At 42.1% G+C, this 18311-nt stretch overlaps 1 non-coding gene across 1 annotated transcript; it reads right to left on the bottom strand.

The window, feature by feature from the left end:
* Nucleotides 1–7121: 7121 nt before the first annotated feature.
* On the bottom strand, nucleotides 7122–7235 carry LOC140285071 (U5 spliceosomal RNA). Its single transcript, XR_011910271.1, has one exon. It is a non-coding gene; the product is annotated as a U5 spliceosomal RNA (small nuclear RNA).
* Nucleotides 7236–18311: the final 11076 nt, after the last annotated feature.

Genomic DNA, 18311 nt, shown 5'->3' with positions numbered 1-18311 from the left:
CTTCTTGCAGCCGAACACCTTCGCTTCCACTTTTGATGGTATATATTCGGGCATTCGACCCTTTTCTTACCCGCTTTTTACAAACCATGGTCGGACTTTCACACCTTCTTGTAGCCGAACAACTCCGCTCCCGCTATTGATTGTGTACAATCTGGTATTTTAACCTTTTCTTACCCGCTTTTTACCAACTATGGTCGGACATTCACACTTTCTTACAGCGGAACACCTCTGCTCGCTCTTTTGATGATGTATGGTTGGGCATTCTGAACTTTTCTTACCCATTTTTCAGTAATTATGGGTGGACATTCACACCTTCTTGCAGCTGAACACCTCCTCTCCCGCTTATGATCATGTGCGGTTTGATATTCGAAAATTTTCTTTCATGTTTTAAAGCAATTATTGATGGACATTCAAATCTTCTTGTGGCCGAACACATCCACTCCTGCTTTTGATGATGTATGGTTGGGCATTCGTACCCCTTTTTTACCCATTTTTCAGGAATTATGGGTGGACATTCAGACCTTCTTGCAGCCGAAAACCTCCGCTCCCTCTTTTGATCATACATTGTCGGGCATTCGCACCTTGTCTTACCCGCTATTTATAAACTTTAGTCGGACATTCACACCTTCTTGCAGCTGAACCACCTCCGCTCCCTGTTTTGATCATGTATGGTCTGGCAACACTACCTTTTCTTACCCGTTTGTGAGTAATTATGGCTGGACATTCACACCTACTTGCAGCCGAACACCACCTCTCCCGCTTTTGATGATGTATGAACCGGCATTCTTACCTTTTCTAACACATTGTTCAGCAATTATGGTTGGAGATTCACACCTACTCACAGCCGAACATCTCCGCTCCTGCATTTGATGGTGTATAGTCGGGCCTTCTCCCCCGTTTCTCATCAGCTTTTTGCAAATTATGAACTGACTTTCACACCTACTTGCAGTCGAGCAGCTCTGCTCCCGCTTTTGATTATGTTTGGTTGGATATTCGAACCTTATCTTAACTGCTTTTTACAAACTTTGGTCGGACGTTCACACCTTCTTGCAGCGAAACACCTCCGCTTCCGCTTTTGATGGTGTATATTCGGGCATACAAACCTTTTCTTACCCGCTTTTTACAAACCATGGTCGGACTTTCACACTTTGTTGCTGAACAACTCCGCTCCCTCTTTTGATTGTGTACAGTCGGGTATTTTCACCTTTTCTTACCCGCTTTTTACCAACTATGGTCGGACATTCACACCTTCTTACAGCAGAACACCTCCGCTCCCTCTTTTGATGGTGTATGTTCGGGCATTCGAACTTTTCTTACCCGACTTTTACAAACTATGGTCGGACATTCAAACCTTCTTATAGCGGAACACATCCACTGCTCCTTTTGATGATGTATGGTTGGGCATTCGCACCTTTTCTTACCCATTTTTCAGTAATTATTGGTGGACATGCAGACCTTCTTGCAGTGGAACACCTCCGCTCCCGCTTTTGATGGTGTATAGTCGGGCTTTCGAGCCTTTTCTTCCCCGGTTTTTACAAACTATGGTTGGACATTCAGACCTTGCAGCCGAAAACCTCCGCTCCCTCTTTTGATCATACATTGTCGGGCATTCGCATCTTGTATTACCCGCTATTTATAAACTTTAGTCGGACATTCACACCTTCTTGCAGCTGAACCACCTCCGCTCCCTGTTTTGATCATGTATGGTCTGGCAATACTACCTTTTCTTACCCGTTTGTGAGTAATTATGGCTGGACATTCACACCTACTTGCAGCCGAACACCACCTCTCCCGCTTTTGATGATGTTTGGACCGGCATTCTTACCTTTTCTAACACATTTTTCAGCAATTATGGTTGGAGATTCACACCTACTCACAGCCGAACATCTCCGCTCCTGCATTTGATGGTGTATAGTCGGGCATTCTCCCCCTTTCTCATCAGCTTTTTGCAAATTATGAACTGACATTCACACCTACTTGCAGTCAAACAGCTTTGCTCCCGCTTTTGATTATGTTTGGTTGGATATTCGAAACTTTTCTTAACTGCTTTTTACAAACTTTGGTCGGACGTTCACACCTTCTTGCAGCCGAAAAACTCCGCTCCCGCTATTGATTGTGTACAGGCAGGTATTTTAACCTTTTCTTACCCGCTTTTACAAACTATGGTCGGACATTCAAACCTTCTTGTAGCCGAACACATCCACTCCTCCTTTTGATGATGTATGGTTGGGCATTCGCACCTTTTCTTACCCATTTTTCAGTAATTATGGGTGGACATTCACACCTTCTTGCAGCTGAACACCTCCGCTCCCGCTTTTGATGGTGTATAGTCGGGCTTTTGAGCCTTTTCTTCCCCAGTGTTTACAAATTATGGTTGGACATTCAGACCTTCTTGCAGCCGAAAACCTCCGCTTCCTCTTTTGATCATACATTGTCGGGCATTCACACCTTGTCTTACCCACTTTTTACAAACCAGGGTCGGACTTTCACACCTTTTAGTAGCCGAACAACTCCTTTCCCGCTATTGATTGTGTACAGTCAGTTATTTTCACCTTTTCTTATCCGCTTTTTACCAACTATGGTCGGACATTCACACCTTCTTGTAGCTGAACACCTCCGCTCCAGCTGTTGATGGTGTATAGTCGGGCTTTCGAGCCTTTTCTTCCCCGGTTTTTACAAATTATGGTTGGATATTCAGACCTTCTTTCAGCCGAAAACCTCCTCTCCCTCTTTTGATCATACATTGTCAGGCATTCGCAACTTGTCTTACCCGCTTTTTACAAACTTTAGTCAGAAATTCACAACTTGCAGCTGAACCACCTCCAAATAAACCTTGGATGCTAGCTGGGCATATGAGGGCCCCGGGTCATTGCCTTGCTTTTAGGAAGCTTAGAAATAAATGTACAGCAGAAATAAGAAAGGCCAAGTCTGATCATTATCTAAATTTGATTCCCAGAGCTTACTCAGATTTCCCAAAAGTCTGTCCTACTGCTCCTGTTTTTAATTAGACCGCAGTCGCAGATTTGTCACTCCTTTTAAGCTTATTGTATGTTCTAAATGTTCTTTTAATCGTGTCTTCAAAAGTTTTCTGTTTTTTCTGTCTCAGCTATTGCATATGAGATTATTTTCTCCATTTATCTCCAAGTTTAAATAAATGTTATTACTAGTGTGGCACTTTCTATGTCAAGGGGACAGTGGTGGTACTCTGTCCTGCATCATCTTTATTTCTGCTAATCCATGCTTCATACCATAAAATTGGGAATACTATAATAAGAGTAATGATTAATAATACACAGCTGGTTCCTCTTAACCCACAAAATCCTGGTAATCTGAATGGATGCCACGGCCTTTGTCCATCCATTTTCCCTGTCTTATTTTAGTCACACCCTATGTTCTCATGTTAGCCGTTGTTTTCTTCACTGAGGTTGAGATGAACTCCCTCCTGTAGAGAGAATTCCCCTTTGTAGTCAGACTTTTGCCTCAGAAAACAGTGGTGGGTAACTAATCTTTCCCTACTTCTGAAGGTCGTAGTACAATGTGATAAGTGAATCCAAGAAGTCCTTCAGCTGCTGTGGGTGATGTAAGTAGTACCTGAAATGGACCTTCCCCCCTTGGACTGGACCAGTTCTTTTTCTTTATCACTTAGATGATGATCCAGTCCCCGGGTTTTACTGTCTTCAGATATTCCTTCACCGGTTCACCTGGAACAGACTAAACAGAAGAGATCTCTCTACTTGTTAATATTTGTATTCTGCTAAGGTTTCTTCTCTTTTTCTTTTTTTCTTCATCATGTCAGTTGATGACTGTTTTGACTGTGGGAGTACAAATGGTCTTCCATACCTTTTCTCAAATGGAGTTCATCTTGTGCTAGTTGGAGGATGCATTTTTAGGATGGTAAACAGTAAACCCAACATTTCCCATTTCTTCCATGATTTTTTTCAGTCTTGACTTAATTATTCCATTGTGTCTCTCCACGAAACCTGCTGATTGTGGATGATATGCACAGTGGTTTCTAAGGTCTATTTTAAGTTCTTTGCCATCAGTGAGATGACATTGTTTACAAAGTGTGTCAAATTATCACTGAAGATCTTTTCAGGAATTTCAAATCTAGAAATGATTTATTTTACCCGTGCTTTTGCTACTGAGAGTGCATCTGCTTGTGCACATGGAAATATTTCAGTCCATTTGGTAAAAACCTCTGTTGTCACTGAGCAGAATCGTTTCCCTTAACATTAATTTAGTTCAATGAAATCTACACAATAATGAAATAATGAAATCCAAACAAATATGTTGAAAAAGATACACTGGCTTAGGGTATTATCTTTGTTTTGGTCTTAGATTGCCCTGTGGATTGTATTTTGCACATATTTGACCTGCTAGACAAAACTTTATTCATTTCTTTATTCTAAAAATAATTTTTCAATAATTAGTAAAACCATATGCTGTAAAAACCTTGTTCATTATTGCTTCCATCCCTCCTGTTGAGACATGACATGGTCCATGGCTTAATACTGCAGCATATTTAAACAAATTCTTTGGCAGTATGGTTTTCCTTCTGGTCATTGATACGAGTCTATTGTAGATGACAATTGAATAACATCTAATAATGCTAAAATATTTGTAGTTTATACATTAGCTGTGGATGTCAACATACCTGTTTTTCCAATGCTGTGTTAACACATGTACAGTTGAGAAGGCATACTGACTGTCAGTGTAAACGTTAACAACCTTTTTGTTAAGAAAACTTCAGTTTCTGTTAGTACTGCAAATCCTGTAGCATTTGTGCCATCAGGGTTTTTTGCGTGACCTGTCGAATAAATATAGTTATTTCTGCATTTTCATAACGTATATCAGTTAAGTCTGGCCTGGGTAAAACATTGATGGTTATTTCTGACATGCAATCATGAGAATTTCCATCTGTGGGGTAGGTAGCAGTGTGGATGGATTAAGTGTAGCACATCTCTCGACAACAAGGTGTGGCTGTGAAAGAAGAACAGTTATGTAGGAGAGATGTCTGGTAAAGATATTTTGTTAAGTAACCATATCACAGCCACTGCATGAGGTACCTTAAGTGTTAATGGGTGAAATAACACCATAATTGTTGATGCCTGCACTGCCAATGGCTTCTGGCCATTGATTCAAAAGTACGATCTCGTCACTTTTTCCCCCTTTCAGTGGACACTGGCCCCTAATTACCGCAATTCAGCAGGGGGTCTTTCATTAGGAGTACTGGACTCCCCCGTGCACGGTTTCAGCTCCGACCCTGGACGGCGGAAAAAACGTCGAGATCTGGTTTGAGTACCCAATTGTTGAGAAAATTCTCTCAATGAGACTCAGAGTTGCTGGAGTCGGTTAATGCAAAGGTTTAATCTTGCAGCAAGCTCAAGAATGTGTGTGTGTATGGGTGTATGTGTGCGAACGTGTGTGTGAGTTTGTGTGTGTGAGAGTTTAAAGAACCTGTTATCCACAGGCAGGTCTTAACTAGTATGGCACGGGTCCAGCCTGTCTCATCTTTTTTGGAAGGTCCAGCGCTTGGCCGTAACCCTTCTGTCTGTTTGGACTCTCACATACATTCGGTTAATCATAGAAAAACGAGAACAAAACTTTTTAGCCCCTTAAATTCATAAAACAGACATGGTGCAGTTATTTCCATTCTAGAAAATAAGAGTAATCACCACCATTCCTATAAATTCTGGATATTCTAACAATCTGAATCTTTTTTAAATGTTCAATGAAGCCCTTTGCTGTTCTGTTTAGAGACTCAGCTGATCATAAACCTTCTAAACTCTTAACCTTTTTCATTTCTCAGTTAGTATTCACTTTAAAACTGATTAAAAGAAAAAATAAATGAATGCCTATCAACAAATGTGGGATCTAAACTCTACTGCTTCCTCTAAAATGATTTATTTTCTCAATTCAGAAATATGTGTGTGTAAGTCACAACACCTGTGACACCAAAACGGCTTTCTTTTCTCTCTTTTCTCTACACTCTGCACTGTGAGCACACACACCAAATCAGAAAGGCTTTTTCTCTCTTTTCTACATTATGGACTGTGGGGACACAAAACCCCTCTCTCTTTTTTTTTTTTTGATTGTGTGTCAGGGCGTTGTCTCACGTATTAGATGATGCTTAAGATATGAATGGGTTTATCAGTCACATCAGAATCCATACATACTGATCCTCCCGTAATAAAATGGTCGGATCTTATCAAACACACTTTGTTTCTTGTGACAATCAAGTCAGCGAAACAGCGTATACACGTCAAGACACTGAATCAAGTTTGCCACAAGAACTCATAAGTTTGGCAGTATTGCTCTGCCGTCAGCAATCATACACCCATTTTATTTTCGTGAGACATGTGCAGGCACCTGTTCATCTACTGTTCTATCACTATGAATTAGTTTATCTATTATCAATAAGGATACTTCTACAACTACTATCAAAGTATGTCCGACTTCTTATGTTGTCAGTTGCTATATATGAATAAGTGGGTAGCTACTGACAAGCATTAAGCATGTCACACAGCCCAAACATATAACATTTCAGGACACACCACACAGTTAACAACCACAGTGAAGCGTGTCAAAGCCCAAACATGTAACATTCAACAGGACACTTACACAACACATTCAAATCAAACAGTCAGACAACATACAAGAACATATACCCCAGCCGGCATTGCTCCCTGCCTATTTTCCTACAGCTCACTATGTGTGCGCACACTTTATTCACAAACTCTTCAACTTATACTCTTTTACCGAAGCTGCTACAGCTCGATTGGCCGAATACCCTTAGATCCTATTTCGGTGAATTTGACATCTGCCTTACATGTAACAGATTAGCGGTTTAGCAGTTTTAATTTAGTTTGAGTGAAGGAATTCATTTTATTGCAAAATCCGAAATCGTGAAGAACTCGTGAAAGTAAGCTTATTCTCGGATTCCTGAAACTTTAGATTTGCTCTTTCTTTTACTGCAAAGTACAACGTTGTTTTTTTTGTTTAAATCTTTCTAGACATGGTAATTAAGAAGGACAAAGCAGTCGCAACAAGTAAGGCGACTCTACTCAGAGAAGTCACTCTGCACAGTAACAAGATTTCTTTTGCACAGACAGAAAGGGCTTCACCCGCAAAGGTAAAGCCTGCCAAAAATAGAAACAACTCATTAGTGCTGCTCTCCACTGAAGTCTTTAGTAAAAGGCGAAAGACTTGTACGTTATGAAGAGAAACCAGAGTACGATTATCCGTCACTGCGGGAGCAGGGCATCAGGCTAGTTGGCATAGCCACCTTCCCCATGGTGAGCTTTGCTTCCCCCCCCCCCTTGCTCCTCGGCTGACCAAGGAGGAACTACTCGATGGCTGCAACACCTGAAAGAGATATTGATGCGAGACCCGATCAAAAGCTTTTTCAAAGTCTAAATTTAAGATGACAAGCCGGGTGTTCTGTCTCTAGCGTAATCAATGATGTCTCGAATCAGTACGAGGCTGTCGGTGAGTTGTCTCCCTGAGATGGCACAAGCCTGGTCTGGGTGAATTACCTCCTCTAAAACAGAGGACATCCGTGTCGCTAAAACCTTGCTAAAAAGTTTACAGTCAAAGTTTAAAAGTGTGATGGCCTCCAATTCTTTAGGTCAGTCTTATCATTTTTTTAAAAAGTAGAGTCACTATTCCCACTCTAAAACTGTCAGGCAGTCGGTCGAGTTTTTCAAAATCTTTAAAAACATCTAAAATGTCTGATGATAAAAGGTCCCAAAAGGTCAAATAGAATTCTGCAGGAAGCCCGTCTAAACCCAGAGCTCGACTTCTCTTAAAACCTGTTAGGCATTTTTTCTAACTCTAAAGCAGTAAAATCCTGTGTCAAGTGTGCATGCTCTTTTACGGTTTTGTCAACGAATTTTAAAATTTCTGCCGATGTTTCCAAGTGCACTGGTTTCTCTTTGTACATGTTACTATAAAAGGTATGTACAGTTTCAATCATCTCTTGTGTGGATTTTGTTAAAAACCCATCTTCTCTTTTTAGATTTTGAATACACTCCTTTTTATTTATAACTTTCTTAATAAAGTACCGTGTGCATTTTTCACCTTCCTCAATTTCCTGCTCCCTGCTTCTTACAAAAATTCCTTTACTCTTTATTTCTGCTAAAACTGACATTTCCTTTTTGACATGTTTGATTTCTTCATTAAAGTCTATGCCACACTGATTTAGTTTAAAGTAGCGCTGTAAGCGTTTCTGTAGTCCCATCATACATCTATTCTCTTTCCTTTTTTTACGTTTACCTTGCTGTTTAAAAAAAGTCTGGGTCGTTTCCTTCACCATTTCCCACGATTGTGCATGTGTTTCGTAGAGGTCTTGAAAGGTCTGCCACTCTTTATAACATTCCCTGTACTGACTGACTATGATTTCATCCTCCAACAGGGAACAGTTGAGTTTCCACAGACCACTTCCTACCGTCACACCAGAAGGGGGGGAAAGGGGTGCAGGAGAGCATAAGGTGGTCTGAAAAGAAAACAGGAGTTAATCTAACATCAGCGGGTGGGCAATCTCTAGTAAAGAAATAATCAATGCGAGAGGCTCTGGTGCCATCATGACTAAACCAGGTGAAGCCCTCCTCTCTGGGATGCATGGTTTTAAAACAGTCAGTAAGCTTAAAATCCCTGCATATGCCCTGAAGTAAAATCGAAGTCCAAATAGAAATCCACTTTAAAATCTCCCCCTGCTCTTTTTCTATCTTTCCTGCTCAAGATACAGTTAAAATCCCCTCCTACAACTAAAGGTACTTGCCCTAGCATGTAAAGCTGTATATCTTCTAAAAGGTCATACCTGTAATGTTTTCCATTGAAACCATAAATATTTAAGAGGTTAAAGTCTTGCCCCATAAAATTCAAGTGTGCTAAAAGTGCCCGTCCGCCACTGTGCTACCTTTCACCAGAACATGCGGATTTTTAATTAGAATGGCCACACCATCATTTTTATTTTGATTTGAGCCACTCCATATCGATAAATGGGGCCACATTTCCCTCCCATTGTCTATGGTTTTTTGAAAAAGGTAGTCCACATTCTTGTATAAAAACACATCTGATTTTATGGAGACTAAGAAGGATAAAATACTCTGGGCTCTTGTCTTTGATTTCACACTTCTCACATTTAGTGTTGAGAAGGTGAGAACCATTAAAAGGATAAAGGAAAGTAGGTATGTCATTTTCGTTTTTCTAAGTTATCAAAACAAATTACACACTCAGGTTATTTCTTGGGAAACTAGCTCTTCCTTAATTTCTTTAGGTGAAAAGTGAGTAGGGTGATCTATATTTCCTTTTCGGACTCTCGGTGTTGGCCTCTGACGCAATGTTGCATTTAACTTTGAGTCCCTGGGTGTTGATTGCAGAGCTAAAGTTAAAAAGGAGACCTCATTTGGTGAGTCGGAGGGGAAGACTCTAGGTTCTTCCACTGAAGAACTGTCTGAAAGGGACCTAACCCTTCCCCTCTTCTCTGATACCACTGGGGAATCGGAGGACAACTCAGATGCCGTCCTCTTCGGCTGTTGACCTTCGGGGAGGTGAGTATCTTCACTACACTCACCCTGTCTGCTCTTCCTCCTCATTTAGCGTAGCTCCACCCTCTGCCTGTGAATTCTCACAGACTTCAGCACTGAGTGGTGAGGCCTCTACAGGCCCCTCCCCTTTATGTTCCTCACTTCCAATCCAAGCTTTTGGCGGGAAGTTTGAATTTATTGGGTCAACCTCTTCATTTTGTTCACCAACTGCCACCTCTGGTCCTTCTCTTTGTTGGCTGACTGTGACTTTACCGTCTTTAATTTCTTGGCAAAAGATTTAGGGCAATCTCTGAAGAGGTGATTTAATTCTCCACAGAGCTTACATTTGTTCGGAGTTGTTCGGCTACAAGAAGGTGTGAAAGTCCGACCATGGTTTGTAGAAAGCGGGTAAGAAAAGGTTTGAAAGTCCAAATATATACCATCAAAAGTGGAAGCGAAGGTGTTCGGCTGCAAGGTGTGAACGTCCAACCAAAGTTTGTAAAAAGCAGTTAAGAAAAGTTTCGAATATCCAACCAAACATAATCAAAAGCGGGAGCAGAGCTTTTCGACTGCAAGTAGGTGTGAATGTCAGATCATAATTTGCAAAAAGCTGATGAGAAAGGGGGAGAATGCCCGACTATACACCATCAAATGCGGGAGCGGAGATGTTCGGCTGTGAGTAGGTGTGAATCTCCAACCATAATTGCTGAAAAATATGTTAGAAAAGGTAAGAATGCCAGTCCATACATCATCAAAAGCCGGAGAGGTGGTGTTCAGCTGCAAGTAGGTGTGAATATCCAGCCATAATTACTCACAAACGGGTAAGAAAAGGTAGTATTGCCAGACCATACATGATCATAACAGGGAGCGGAGGTGGTTCAGCTGCAAGAAGGTGCGAATGTCCACCCATAATTACTGGAAAATGGGTAAGAAAAGGTGAGAATGCCCAACCATACATCATCAAAAGCAAGAGTGGATGTGTTCGGCTACAAGAAGGTTTGAATGTCCGACCATAGTTTGTAAAAAGCGGTAAGAAAAGGTTCGAATGCCTGAACATACACCATCAAAAGAGGGAGCAGAGGTGTTCCGCTGTAAGAAGGTGTGAATGTCCGACCATAATTGGTAAAAAGCGGGTAAGAAAAGGTTAAAATACCAGATTGTACACAATCAATAGCGGAGCGGAGTTGTTCGGCTACAAGAAGGTGTGAAAGTCCGACCATGGTTTTTAGAAAGCGGGTAAGAAAAGGTTCGAAAGTCCGAATATATACCATCAAAAGTGGAAGCGAAGGTGTTCGGCTGCAAGAAGGTGTGAACGTCCAACCAAAGTTTGTAAAAAGCAGTTAAGAAAAGTTTCGAAATATCCAACCAAACATAATCAAAAGCGGGAGCAGAGCTGTTCGACTGCAAGTAGGTGTGAATGTCAGATCATAATTTGCAAAAAGCTGATGAGAAAGGGGGGAGAATGCCCGACTATACACCATCAAATGTGGGAGCGGAAGTTTTCGGCTGTGAGTAGGTGTGAATCTCCCACCATAATTTCTGAAAAATGTGTTAGAAAAGACTAGAATGCCGAACAATACATCATCAAAAGCGGGAGAGGTGGTGTTCGGCTGCAAGTAGGTGTGAACGTCCAGCCATAATTACTCACAAACGGGTAAGAAAAGGTAGTATTGCCAGACCATACATGATCAAAACAGGGAGCGGAGGTGGTTCAGCTGCAAGGTGTGAATGTCTGACTAAAGTTTGTAAAAAGCGGGTATGACAAGGTGCGAATGCCCGACAATGTATAATCAAAAGAGGGAGCGGAGGTTTTCGGCTGCAAGGTCTGAATGTCCAACCATAATTTGTAAAAACCGGGGAAGAAAAGGCTCGAAAGCCCGACTAAACACCATCAAAAGCGGGAGCGGAGGTGTTCAGCTGCAAGAATGTCTGCATGTCCACCAATAATGACTGAAAAATGGGTAAGAAAAGGTGCGAATGCCCAACCATACATCATCAAAAGCAGCAGTGGATGTGTTGCGCTATAAGAAGGTTTGAATGCCCAACTATAGTTTGTAAAAGGCGGGTAAGAAGAGGTTCGAATGCCCGAACATACACCATCAAAAGAGGGAGCGGAGGTGTTCTGCTGTAAGAAGATGTGAATGTCCGACCATAGTTGGTAAAAAGCGAGTAAGAAAAGGTGAAAATACCCGACTGTACACAATCAAAAGAGGGAGCGGAGTTGTTTAGCAACAAAGTGTGAAAGTCCGACCATGGTTTGTAAAAAGCAGGTAAGAAAAGGTTTGTATGCCGGAATATACACCATGAAAAGCGGAAGCGGAGGTGTTCGGCTGCAAGAAAGTGTGAACGTCCGACCAAAGTTTGTAAAAAACAGTTAAGAAAAGTTTCGAATATCGAACCAAACATAATCAAAAGCGGGAGCAGAGCTGTTCGACTGCAAGTAGGTATGAATGTCAGTTCATAATGTGCAAAAAGCTGATGAGAAAGGGGGAGAATGCCCGACTATACACCATCAAATGCGGGAGCGGAGATGTTCGGCTGTGAGTAGGTGTGAATCTCCAACCATAATTGCTGAAAAATATGTTAGAAAAGGTAAGAATGCCGGTCCATACATCATCAAAAGCCGGAGAGGTGGTGTTCAGCTGCAAGTAGGTGTGAATGTCCAGCCATAATTACTCACAAACGGGTAAGAAAAGGTAGTATTGCCAGACCATACATGATCATAACAGGGAGCGGAGGTGGTTCAGCTGCAAGAAGGTGCGAATGTCCACCCATAATTACTGGAAAATGGGTAAGAAAAGGTGAGAATGCCCAACCATACATCATCAAAAGCAAGAGTGGATGTGTTCGGCTACAAGAAGGTTTGAATGTCCGACCATAGTTTGTAAAAAGCGGGTAAGAGAAGGTTCGAATGCCCAAACATACACCATCAAAAGAGGGAGCGGAGGTGTTCTGCTGTAAGACGGTGTGAATGTCCAACCATAGTTGGCAAAAAGCGAGTAAGAAAAGGTTAAATACCCAACTGTTAACAATCAATAGCGGGACCGAAGTTGTTCGGCTACAAGAAGGTGTGAAAGTCCGACCATGGTTTGTAGAAAGCGGGTAAGAAAAGGTTCGAAAGTCCGAATATATACCATCAAAAGTGGAAGCGAAGGTGTTCGGCTGCAAGAAGGTGTGAACGTCCAACCAAAGTTTGTAAAAAGCAGTTAAGAAAAGTTTCGAATATCCAACCAAACATAATCAAAAGCGGGAGCAGAGCTGTTCGACTGCAAGTAGGTGTGAATGTCAGATCATAATTTGCAAAAAGCTGATGAGAAAGGGGGAGAATGCCCGACTATACACCATCAAATGTGGGAGCGGAAGTTTTCGGCTGTGAGTAGGTGTGAATCTCCCACCATAATTTCTGAAAAATGTGTTAGAAAAGACTAGAATGCCGAACAATACATCATCAAAAGCGGGAGAGGTGGTGTTTGGCTGCAAGTAGGTGTGAACGTCCAGCCATAATTACTCACAAACGGGTAAGAAAAGGTAGTATTGCCAGACCATACATGATCAAAACAGGGAGCGGAGGTGGTTCAGCTGCAAGGTGTGAATGTCTGACTAAAGTTTGTAAAAAGCGTGTAAGACTTAGACTTAGACTTAGACTTAGACTTCCTTTATTGTCATTGCACAAAAAACACAAGGTGAATCTTGACAACGAAATGTCGTTACTTGGCTACCAGTGTAACAGAGCTAGACCTTATTCCTATACAATAAATATGTTTTCTATAACTAAGAGCTAAGAGCTAACTATATGCAGGGTAAATAAGTATATATATATTCATGTATATTGCACTAAGTTATTGATATATTGCACTAATTGTCAAAAGAAACATTAAAAATTGCACTGAGTTATTGCAAAGAGAAACATTAAATATTGCACTGAGTTATTGCAAAGAGAAACATTAAATATTGCACTATAACAATTGCACTTAAGAGAACTAGAAAAGAATTTCACAGTCAGAGTAAAGTAAATGCCAAGGAGTCCCCAGGTTCATATTGAAGACAAAACTAGACTAACTAAGGTGCGTGTATTGTCCATGTCCATGGGGGGTGGTTTTTGTAGTGTCTGTGTGTGTGTTTAGGGGTGGAGGAGTGTTATGTGGCGTTAAGCAGTCTGATGGCCAGGGGGAAGAAACTGTTCAGTAGTCTGGTCGTTCTGCAGGAGATGCTGCGGAACCTTCTGCCGGACGCCAGGGGGGAAAACAGTCCATGGTTGGGGTGGGTGGGGTCGGAGAGGATCTGGTGAGCCCGGGATAGGCAGCGTCTGTCCGCGATGTTCTTGATGCAGGGGAGCGGAGCCCCCGTGATCTTCTCCCCTGTCCTCACCACCCTCTGTAGAGACTTCCAGTCAGAGGCCCTGCAGCTCCCAGACCAGATGGAGATGTAGCTGGTCAGCAGGCTCTCGATGGTCCCTCTGTAGAAGGTCTGAAGGATGGGGGGCGGGAGGGATGCTCTCTTCATCCGACGCAGGAAGTGCAGGCGCTGCTGGCCCTTCTTCACCAGTGAGGAGATGTGGGGTGACCAGCTAAGGTTGTCAGTGATGTGCACCGCCAGGAACTTGGTGCTGCTGACGACCTCCACAGCTGAGTCGTTGATAAGGAGGGGTGTGTGGGTGGGTCTAGATTTCCTGAAGTCAACGATAATTTCCTTGGTCTTGTTGACATTCAGGATCAGGTTGTTCCCTCTGCACCAGTCCACCAGATGCCGCACCTCCTCCCTGTATGCCGCCTCGTAGTTGTCCCGGATGAGGCCCACTACTGTGGTGTCGTCCGCGTACTTCAGGATGTGGTTGGACCTGAGGCGTGGACGGCAGTCGTGGGTCATCAGGGTGAACAGCAGGGGGCTCAGGACACAGCCCTGGGGGGTTCAGGGTGATGACGTCGGAGGTGTTGTTCCCCACTCTGACAGCCTGGGTTCTGTCAGTGAGGAAGTCCAGCAGCCAGTTGCAGAGGGGGGTGTTTATTCCTAAGGGGCCCAGTTTGCCTACCAGGTCCTGGGGGATGATCGTGTTGAAAGCTGAGCTGAAGTCCAGGAACAGCATCCGCACGTGGGTGTTCTTCTCTTCCAGGTGCTCCAGGCTCAGGTGGAGAGCAGTGGAGACTGCATCCTCAGCACTGCGCTTGGACTGGTATGCAAACTGGAACGGGTCGTGTGATGGGGGCAGCGTGGAGATAATGTGGTCCTTAACAAGTCTTTCGAAGCACTTCATGATGGAGGATGTGAGTGCGACGGGGCGGAAGTCGTTAAGGCATGTGATGGTGGTTGTCTTCGGGACCGGAACGACAGTGGCAGACTTGAAGCACCGTGGGACGACGGCCTGGTCCAGGGACGTGTTGAAGATGTCCGTGAGCACGTGGGTCAGACAAGGTGCGAATGCCCGACAATGTATGATCAAAAGAGGGAGCGGAGGTTTTCGGCTGCAAGGTCTGAATGTCCAACCATAATTTGTAAAAACCGGGGAAGAGAAGGCTCGAAAGCCCGACTATACACCATCAAAAGCGGGAGGTTTTCAGCTGCAAGAAGGTGTGAATGTCCACCCATAATTACTGAAAAATGGGTAAGAAAAGGTTCGAGTGCCCAACCATACATCATCAAAAGCAGGAGTGGATGTGTTCGGCTACAAGAAGGTTTGAATGTTCGACCATAGTTTGTAAAAAGCGGGTAAGAAAAGGTTCGAATGCCTGAACATACACCATCAAAAGAGGGAGCAGAGGTGTTCCGCTGTAAGAAGGTGTGAATGTCCGACCATAATTGGTAAAAAGCGGGTAAGAAAAGGTTAAAATACCAGATTGTACACAATCAATAGCGGGAGCGGAGTTGTTCGGCTACAAGAAGGTGTGAAAGTCCGACCATGGTTTGTAAAAAGCGGGGAAGAAAAGGCTCGAATGCCCGACTATACACCATCAAAAGAGGGAGTGGAGGGGTTCAGCTACAAGAAGGTCTGAATGTCCATCAATAATTGCTTTGAGACATGAAAGAAAATATTTGAATATCAAACCGCACATGATCATAAGCGGGAGAGGAGGTGTTTAGCTGCAAGAAGGTGTGAATGTCCACCCATAATTCCTGAAAAATGGGTAAAAAAAATGTGCGAATGCCTACCATACATCATCAAAAGCAGGTGTGAATGTCAGATCATAATTTGCAAAAAGCTGATGAGAAAGGGTGAGAATGCCTCACGTTACACCATCAAATGCGGGAGCGGAGGTGTTCGGCTGTGAGTAGGTGTGAATCTCCGACCATAATTGCTGAAAAATGTGTTAGAAAAGGTAAGAATGCCGGACCATTCATCATCAAAAACGGGAGAGGTGTTCGGCTGCAAGAAGCTGTGAATGTCCAGCCATAATTACTCACAAACGGGTAAGAAAAGGTAGTATTGCCAGACCAAACATGATCAAAACAGGGAGCGGAGGTTCTTCAGCTGCAAGAAGGTGTGAATGTCCGACTAAAGTTTGTAAAAGGCGGGTAAGACAAGGTGCGAATGCCTGACAATGTATGATCAAAAGAGGGAGCGGAGGTTTTCGGCTGCAAGAAGGTCTGAATGTCCAACCATAATTTGTAAAAACCGGGGAAGAAAAGGCTCGAAAGCCAGACTATACACCATCAAAAGAGGCAGCGGAGGTGTTCGGCTGCAAGAAGGTCTGAATGTCCAACCATAATTTGTAAAAAGCGGGTAAGAAAAGGTAAGAATGCCCAACCATAAATTATCAAAAGCGGCAGAAGAGATGTTCGGCTGGTATTTATCAATGTCTAGATAGATTTCAAGAAAAAACAACGTTGTACTTTGCAGTAAAAGAAAGAGCAAATCTAAAGTTTCAGGAATCCGAGTATAAGCTTGCTTTCATGAGTTCTGCACGAATTCGGATTTTGCTATAAATTAAATTCCTTCACTCAAACTAAATTAAAACTGCTTTGTCCTTCATATGTACCCAATTCTACATATATTTCAAGCATAAACTTCCTCATATTACCCAGAATGAAAAAGAACCACACTTGTGATTAAGCCATACGCCCCTTTTGAGGAGTTCTGCATGATTTGGGATTTTATCTATAAAATTAATTCCTTCACTCAAACTATGTTAAAACGGCTTTTACCTTAATATTTATCAATGTCTAGATAGTTTTAAACAAAAAAAACAATTTTGTACTTTGCAGTAAAAGAAAGAGCAAATCAAAAGTTTTAGGAATCCGAGAATAAGCTTCTTTTCATACGTTCTGCTATATTTGGGATTTTATGTATAAAATGAATTCCTTCACTCAAACTATGTTAAAACTACTCTGTCCTTCATATTTATCAATGTCTAGATCGACTTCAACAAAGAACAACATTGGATTTTGCAGTAGAAGAATGAGCAACAATGAAGGATCAGGAATCCGAGAATAAGCTTCTTTTCATACGTTCTGCATGATTTGGGATTTTATGTATAAAATGAATGCCTTCACTCTAACCAAGTTTAAACTGCTTTGTCCTTCATATTTATCAATGTCTAGATCGACTTCAACAAAGAAAATTGTATTTTGCAGTAGAAGAAAGAGCAACACTGAAGGATCAGGAATCCGAGAATAAGCTTATTTTCATACGTTCTGCATGATTTGGGATTTTGCTATAAAATGAATTCCTTCACTCAAACTATGTTAAAACTGCTTTTAACTTCATATTTATCAATGTCAAGATCGACTACAACAAAGAACAACATTGTATTATGCAGTAGAAGAAAGAGCAACACTGAAGTATCAGGAATCCGAGAATAAGCTTATTTTCATACGTTCTGCATGATTTGGGATTTTATGTATAAAATGAATTCCTTCACTCAAACCAAGTTAAAACTGCTTTGTCCTTCATATTTATCAATATCTAGATCGATTTCAACAAAGAACAAGGTTGTATTTTGCTGTATAGGAAAGAGCAACACTGGAGGATCAGGAATCCGAGAAAAAGCTTATTTTCATGAGTTCTGCACGATTTCGGATTTTCCTATAAAATGAATTGCTTTGCTCAAACCAAGTTAAAATAGCTTTGTCCTTCATAGTTATCAATGTCTAAAAATGAATCAAGCATAAAGTTCCTCATATTACCCTGAATGAGAAAGAAGCATCCCTTTGGTTGAGCAATACGTTCCTTTTGAGGAGTTAGGCATGATTTCGGATTTTGCTATAAAATTCATTCCTTCACTCAAACCAAGTAGAAACTGCTTTGTTCTTCATATTTATCAATGTCTAGATCGATTTCAACTTCTTCTACTGGAAAATCCAACGTTGTTCTTTGTTGAAGTCGATTGATAAAGATGAAGGTAAAAGCAGTTTTCACTCGGTTTGAGTGAAAGAATTTATTTAATAGCAAAATTGCAAATCATGCAGAACTTCCTTTCACATTCACACCTTTTCTCACCCGCTTTTTGCAAACTATGGTCGGCCATTCACAGCTTCCTCTCCACCATACTTGTATGATGGGATATTCACACCCACTTGCATCCGAAGACCCCCCCCCCCCCACTTTTGTTGATATTTAGTCGGTCATTCGCACCTTACCCGCTTTTGGCAAACTATGGCCTTCTTGCAGCCAAACACCTCTGATCTCGCTTTTGATGATGTAAGGTTGGGCATTCAGACCTTGCTTCACCTGCTTTTCACCAAATATAGTCAGACATTCACACCTTCTTGCAGCCGATCCACTCCTGCTTTTGATGATGTATGGTGGGGCATTCGCACCCATTTTTTACCCATTTTTCAGGAATTATGGGT

The sequence above is a fragment of the Leuresthes tenuis genome, unplaced genomic scaffold, assembly GCF_036924035.1.
Source record: "Leuresthes tenuis unplaced genomic scaffold, fLeuTen1.0.hap1 SCAF_24, whole genome shotgun sequence".
Classification (NCBI taxonomy): Eukaryota; Metazoa; Chordata; class Actinopteri; order Atheriniformes; family Atherinopsidae; genus Leuresthes; species Leuresthes tenuis.
The sequence above is the reverse complement of the archived record's forward strand: the minus strand, read 5'-3'. Positions and strand labels throughout refer to the sequence as shown.